Raw genomic sequence first — 8580 nt, 5'->3', positions numbered from 1 at the left:
CAATATTAGTTTCTCGAAAAAAGACGACATGAATTGTTCATTCATTTTTCTCTATTTCGTTGGGTTAAAAAGTTGTAGGTATCACCAATTTTGCCCACCCTGTACATTTGTACAAAAAGTAATGCTCTCGACTCTCATTCCGAGGAACAAAAATTCCGAAAATCGAAGTATAATTATGGATGTATAATGTACTTTACTTCAGTAGAAATAGGAAGCTTGGGGAAAGTGTTAGGGTAGATTTTATTGTTGCGTGAATAAATTCTATATGGGTATATCTCATATATATTTAATCAAAATTTGATGTGCCTTCAATGCACACGATGAAAATCAACCACGGTTGAATAGAAGAAATATAAATATTACTTTTTCACCATCATAATAAGGAAGCAACAAATATTAAAATTTGATAAATGTCGATGTAACTGGCCAAAAATATGACAGATATATTCAACGTAAAACATTCAACAAATGCTTCTTCATATCAGTTTTTCAATACAACTTTTTTTACACCACGTAGTAAATGTTTAGAGAATTTAGCGACACTTGCAGTTGGCACACTTGTATACAAAGTTTATATAATAATACAAAAAGACAACGAGTAACAAAAGAAATGTTTCATTCTAATGAATTTTAACATTTGATTGAAACAATTGATCACTTCATAACTATTTACAAGTAAAAGAACAAATCGCTCGCGGAAAATCCATTATCATCCAACATCATGAAGAAATGATAAGTAGCATCCTTAGTTATGCAAATTTTTCCTACTATACATTTCTCATATGTAAGTGCTCAATTGAAGTCCGAATATGTACAGAGTTTAATTCCTACCAAATAATGAAATATTTACATTCAAAATTCCTATAATCATTATGGAAATGTAGCAATGAAGATGAAGTTTTCCAATATCTTTTTCATCGCAGTAAGGTACCAACATCTCTGAATCTTTCTCCATAGAATTAAGGAAATGTGGAAAGATTCATTGTATCATAATTTTCGATTATGGAATATTGATTAATATCACAGTAACAAAAGTATCATCTTTGATAAAAAGAATCACAAATTTCATTTGGAAATGATAACGATTGTTAGAATTCGTATTGAATTTGATTGAAAAAGTGAACTTTTGTTCTTGTGTACTTACGGTATTCTTACAAATCACACATTTATTACATTTGCGTCTTATGTAAGCTAAATAAAAAAAAAATTAATATCAGTTGACCGATAATGAAAATGCTCTCTACTGGTCTTGCAGATGTGTGAAAACTTGTTTACTACATTTTATATACCATCTTATGATATTGAAAAAACTTCACTCTAGACGCCAGTTGAAGTGTTAGGTAATTATTGATACCATAAGATACCTTTTGTTCTTTTCCACCGATTAAAAATGTTATCAAATGCAATATAATCTCATTTGGAATATTCTCAGGGGACAGTTCGATTGGAATTAAAACATTTTTAGATATGAATACCATAGATAGAGGAAACCTCTTCTATCTACAATAAATACTTGGTTTCACTTCAAGAGTGTCTAGCAAATTAGGCAAAGTTGAGCTCAATTATAACTCATCTACATTATCTCAAATAGTTTATGATGTGGCGGTTGTAGCTACTATTCACAAACAAAATAGGGTAGGTACTATGAAATCTTTATGCCGTCTAAATCGAATTTGGTATAATGATTTATTGTTGTCACATTGGGACAAAATGAATTAGATTTTTCAAATGAAGGTTGTCTATACACATCTAACGAGAGGCAGTGTAAGACTAGCTTACGTGTGTTGGAACAAGCATATTTTGATAATGGAATGAAAAACTATTCATTATAAAACCATAATTTTGCAGATAATCCACTAGATATTCTTGGGGAACAAGAGAACAACGAAAAAGAACAAAAATGGCCATGATGTGTAAATTTAGCCAAAAAACATGAATCGTTTGTAATTCAACGAGTTTTTCATTGTATATTTATATTACTGTGAATGTTGGTAGAAATGTTGACTAAAAGAATGAAATTAAATGTGTATTATCATCTTTTCCAGCAGTCTTTTCTTCATTCTTATATCATTAATCATCAATGAATCAATTAGCAAGGTTTTCAAGCATAATTTTCTGTTATCCAACTGAATAAACCAATATCTATATATATTATACCAAATTCGATAAGAGTGATATTCTCTCTATGAATTTAACTGCAATGAAGATTGTATCAATAAGATAATTAATATTTTAAGCACTAGATCTTATACTTTGTTCCCGAAGTTAGAGGGTTCCTCCCGTAGAACCCAACAAATCGTATCATAATATCATAGATAGTCGTGATTTCAAGCACTCAACATCATACCAATCCACATAATGAAAAATGAATCGAACACTCAGTATTTTTAATTTTATGGTAAGGAAGACAATGCCATTACAATATTTTTATAATATCGATAGGGTGATGAGCAGTAATCATAATGAAATATTTTTATGATCATTATTTTTGTGAGATATTTCTCTTCTGTTTTGGAAGATTCATTATAACTGCTCAATACCAAGTTATTCGATATTTTATCAAGCAAATTTCGACAAAATCACATTCGAAAAAATTATGGTGAACCGTTTTCTACCAAATAGCTTCCTTCAGTTCCGGTAACAAGTTACATAACTGTTTTAGATCACGGAATTAAGTTTTCGCAGTTTTAGCAAATTTCTATGAGAGAATACATTTTAGAATTCTCACAATGTTGTCTTTTTTCCACCCCATAGGATAGGAAACAATTTGTCTGACGCTTGGGTACAAGAACATTTTTTTTTCAATTCGTGTTCTTATATTGGGGTGATTAATTCAATGTTCTACTTCCTGTTGAGTTACAATCTTTTACTTTGGTAAATTAGTCACATATTTCATCAAAATTGATTATCACAAGAGAAATTTAAAAATATCATTGGAGAGTGACTTAAACCTACACACGCCAAATCACCATGCCAAAGCAGGAAGCATACTACAATGTGCTATATTTCTTTCACAATTTATTTCACTCACCATTCCCAAGTTATGCTTGTTTGTCGTAGGTTCCATCACAGCCCTCTTAACACACGTTTGAGAGGGCTGTGGATGTGTCTGAAGCTGCACCCACCATCCACTTGTAACTTTTGAGGTAATTTTAATAATAGCGAAAATAGGATTTGAACTTGAACTTATGACAAAATCACGACCTCAATTTGAAGCTGTTTACAAAGCAGTCGTCCTCCCAACGCTTCTTTACGGAAGCGAAAGCTGGACGCCCTACAGGCGACATATTAAACAGCTTGAACAAACGCAAAAACGTCATCTAAGACAGATAATGCACATCAGATGGTTCCACAAAGTTTCGAATGCAGAAGTCTTGCAACGCGCGAGTTGTACAACAATTGAGACTCAAGTAACAAGGGCCCGACTCAGATGGAGCGGCCACATTCTGAGGATGCAAGACACATGACTCCCCAAAATAGCTGTGAATGGCGAATTGACAGAGGGAGCCATAAACCAGGAGGCCAGTATAAGCGGTTTAAGGACACACTACATCAATCCCTAAAATCAGTTAATGCCAATCATAACAGGGAACAACCAGCGTTAGACAGGTTACTGTGGAGGTCTTTGTTACACAGTTATAATGGAGACTCGAGAAGGATACAGCAGCGGCCAGATCTGGTTGGTGACTATCCATGCCCTGAGTGTGGAAAGATCTGTAGGTCACGGTTGGGTCTCTTCAGTCACACGAGGCCACACAGTCGCAATTAGCCCTAACAAATTATAAGTCTGTTCTTTTTTATTTCTTTTTGTAGATTTATTCCCGGTAACAGGATACAGCAATGATGATGATGATGACAAATTCATTACAACTGACTCATCAATTCGAATCCCAATTTTGATTTTGCTGAAGACGTCCCATCCTCGATAAAATATTCTGTGGTCGTGTATTCCAAAAGCTACTATTATTATACCTAGTCAAATATTTTATTACACCAGAGCACGTGATGATGAATAGCCACAGCATACTGTTTCATGTAATATTTTTGATGACCAGCGAATCGGTTGGAGAGAAATGTGAAATTTTGACCGAAAGATCACACATTTGTTTTGGTGTATTTGGAAAACAACGTTTTCGAAGTAAAATAAATATTTTACTACACAAGACCACCTAATATTGAAGGTTCATAGCACCTATCACCCTGTATTATGTTATATTCGATTCGGTTGGAGACAAATTTCCCATTTTTCTTCAGCTCAATGGTTGGTCATCTCAAAGATTACAAAAGACAGGGTGTTGACAACCTTCAACAGTTTGGTGTAATAAAATACTTAACTTTGAGAAACGTTTTCGGGTCAAACTTTCACATTTTATCAAACGGAGTTGGTCATCACAAATATTACATAAAACACAGAGCCGGAGCGAGGGCGTGGCGAGAGAGGCGGTCGCCACGGGCGCTAGCGATCTGGGGGCGCAAAATAAAAATAATAAAAAAACAGTATTCTCTCCAATCGAATATTTTTCATTTAATATTTAACACAAAACATAATATTATAAAAATATGCCAAACACATTAAACATATGTGTGTGAATTAAATCAATGTGAACGTAAACGAACACTATACAGGTGGAATTGTAAACAACGTCCGCAGTCCACAGCATGGACTGGAGAATAATAATCAAATACTTAATAATAATAAATTATTAAGATATAGTCCACACCATCAATCTGAAAACAGAATGCGTTGTCACAGCCTTCTAAAGAACGTCTCTATTGACGGCTGTGGCGTCGCATAACAACGCGATAACAAAGGCCATGTCGAGATCTACTTACAAAAAAACTATCGGAGACCGATTGAGGCGCAAAACCTTAGCCGATTGGGGGTATTTCCTTCAGAACATAGACAACAATAGCTCCTGGAGAACTGGAGAGCTGGTAAATTATCACAGATAGAGGTTACAGAAGAGAAAAAGAGAAGAAAAATAAAATAGCCTGGAGGAGAAGCTGATGATGAAACATTTTAATTTTGACTAGAAGAATAAGCTGAAAAAGGACCTCATTCAAGTATTGAACTATATTTCAGTGCAACTCGAAGAAAGATTCAGTGTTTTGTCAGAAGTTTCTGAAGACAGCTTTCTCGAGGGAATATGTTTGCAAGGGTTTCTACTTGGCGAATTAAACAAGAAAGCATTGAAGTATAGTCCCGATTCAGATCCATACAAATTTATGTCCACTCAAAATATTCTTGACTTTATCAGTAACTACAGCTGCCACAGCTACATATTAACGTTCTTTCAACAAATTGAAATTAGTGAAAACCTATTTAAGGTCTTTAACTGGACAGGAAAAGCTGACTTATTTAGCATAGCAGTCCCATCAATAGCAAAGAAAAAGAATCACGACATCATTGATATTCTTGCAGAAACCAAAGCAAGAAAAGTCAAATTATAGTTCATTTTGAATGCATGTTATTGTTATTTCGTATCCCTTTTATTTTGATTTTATTTGTATTAATTTCTTTAAAATAGGAATGATTTTTCCCAGCAAAAAAAGCTAGGTATTCGATTATGAAAGATAAATACAAATCAACATAGAAAAGAGAATTTCTTAGGGGCGCATTAGGAGAATTCGCCACAGGCGCCAGAATCCTAGTTCCGGCTCTGATAAAACACATCATTCAGGTGGTCCCTGTAATGAAATCTTTTCACTATGATAATGATAGCTCTTGAAATATTTGAAATCGAGTGTAGGACTTCCAAGCAAAGATCAAGATTGGGATTTGAATTGACTAGTCAGTTGTAATAAAATTGTATTGAAGTCTAGTCCGAATCCCATTGCGCTATCACAAATAATTAAAATTTCAAAAGTTGCGAGTGGGTGGTGCAGGTTTGATATACATCAAATAGGAATAATTCGGGAATACCAAGTGTAATAAAATTCGAATCTGATGTATTATTATTACAATTACAATTACAAATTGTAATAAAAATTCGAAACATTATAGTGTATGCTTCCCGTTCTGGAAGGGTGATTTTTTGTGTAGATTTAAGTCACTTCATAAGTGAACAGATTTGATAAACAGTTCTAGAGATTTGTAGATTTCGCTGACATTGTTTGTTGAGAAAATACCTGATTTCAACCGTCAAAATATTTTATTTGGTACGTCAGCTGATTCTTGAAGAAAATGCCTTTAGTTTTTAACTCCTGTCTCAAGGCTACAAATCCAAAGTTTTTCCTTTAGAATGTTCCTGATTAACGGCAGTAGAAGTGGAGCTAAAAAAAGCTCTCCGATGTTGAAATAATGAAATACTGTAACACGATCATGACAATCAATTAATGTTCGTCGAAAGGAAGGATGATTCTACAACAACTCTCCACGACTTTCATTTTGAAAACATCGAATATACAGGGTATCCCAAATTGCTTGATTTTGGCTGTTTCTGGTACTTCTAGACCAGATAAGTAAAAACGTTGAAAGGAGTCTTAGGCTCGATTTTCGTGAAAAGTCCATAACTGAAAACCGTTTCACGATATCTTCATTTGTCTTGAAGGTATGACCAAATTTTGATATTTTGTCGATTTCGAAAATGTGCCGTAACTTCTTTATTTTCGAAAATACTTTTTCATTGGAAATAGGATATCATACTCAACGTTTTTTTATCTCTTGTACTAAGGGTGGAAAAAAAACAATTTCGTCATTTTAAATACGAATGCATTCTTTTTTTGGCCTCATATCATCCTAAAAACAATTAGCTTTTCAAAAATATATATATCGATATATTACTTTCTTACTCAAGGGGTAAAATCACCATTTTATTAAAATTTTTATATTTGATGGAATTGTATAAAACCATTGACCATTGAATATATCTCGATATATTACTTTCTTACTCAAGGGGCAAAATCACCATTTTATTAAAAAAATTTTATATTTGATGGAATTGTATGAAACCATTGACCATTGAATATATCTCGATATATTACTTTCTTACTCAAGAGGCAAAAACACCATTTCATTAAAATTTTTATATTTGATAGAATTCTATGAAACCATTGACCTCTAAATTGTCCACTCCCAATAAATCTCCATCTCTATGATATCTTATTACCTATAATTTTATTTGTTAGCTGAAACACCTATAACTTTAATAAAATCATGTAATTCATGTTACACTCAATTGGAATAAATATCGAACAGAATTTCTATGATAAATTTTAGTATAATTTATGAAAAGTTCTCAGATTGAGTTTCATTATACTGTAAACAAATTCTACTTCTTTTTCTAACATAATTAACTGAATTCAACAGCATATCTGGGGAAATGTCTCTGATGGCGTTCCTGACTCTCTGCTCTAAATCAGCCCTATTAATGACTGGAGTCTTGAAAATTTTATTCTTAACATATCCCCACACGAAGAAATCTAAAGGATTGACTGGATTGAGGTCTGGTGATCTTGCAGGCCAGGCAATATAGGACCATGCATTTCCATCTACTGATTCCCGAATAAACTATTCAATTTGATTTTAGTTCGTTGCGAATTATGGGCAGGTGCGCCATCCTGCTGATAAGAAAGCAACCTCGATTCACTGAGAGGAATATTGTCAATATACTCCTTATTTCTGAAATTTTCAAATAGGCCAAATTTTCTTCATATATTTTAGGTCCCAGAAATCTTCCATTCACAATTGCAAGCCATACATTGAATCCAAACCGTCCTTGCCTGATTTTTTGTCTACAAATTTTCATTTTGGTTTGACCAATAGTGTTCGTTATGATCCCCACTTTATCTATTTAAACTTATATGAACGGAAAGTTTCAATTCGTTTCATAGAGATGGAGATTTATCGGTAGTGGACAATTTTGTGGTCAATGGTTTCATAGAATTCTATCAAAATGCAAATTTTACTGAAATGGCGATTTTGCCTTGAGTAGGAGAGTAATATATCGACATTGTGGCGGCGTAGTTGTACCCATGGTAGAGGAATACTTCATCTCACCATGATGGTACCAAGGGTAGCCAAACGATGGCATCACTGCGCACGACGGTTGCGATCACAGGGTAGATTATACGTCCATTGCGGTGCAGCATACGCCAAACGATGGCGCCACCGGCGACGCACAACTCTATACCCTCGACGTAACCGGCGTTTATAGCAGGCACAAACTACGCTGCTTCGGCGATTGTCGTAGGTAGCTGCTAGGGTTCATTAACCTACCTGATGAGTCCGACCCTAGCAGTGGGACGAAACAATCACCCCAAGAGCACGCATTTCTTCAAATAGCGTGAACTCACCCCAGCACATACCGCCAAAACATATATATATTTTTGAAAAGCTAATTTTTTTCTGGATTATATGAGGCCAAAAAAAAAGGGATTCGTATTCAAAATATCGAAGAACCCTTAGTACAAGAGATAAAAAAAGTTGAATATGGTATCGTATTTTCAATGAAAAAGTGCCTATAGAAAGTTTTTACCGTTTTCAGATATTTTCGCAAATAAAAAAGTTACGGCACATTTTCGAAATCGACAAAATATCAAAATTTGGTCATACCTTCAAGACAAATGAAGATATCGTGA

Source organism: Coccinella septempunctata, chromosome 1, assembly GCF_907165205.1.
Source record: "Coccinella septempunctata chromosome 1, icCocSept1.1, whole genome shotgun sequence".
Classification (NCBI taxonomy): domain Eukaryota; kingdom Metazoa; phylum Arthropoda; class Insecta; order Coleoptera; family Coccinellidae; genus Coccinella; species Coccinella septempunctata.
This window is presented reverse-complemented; position numbering follows the sequence as displayed.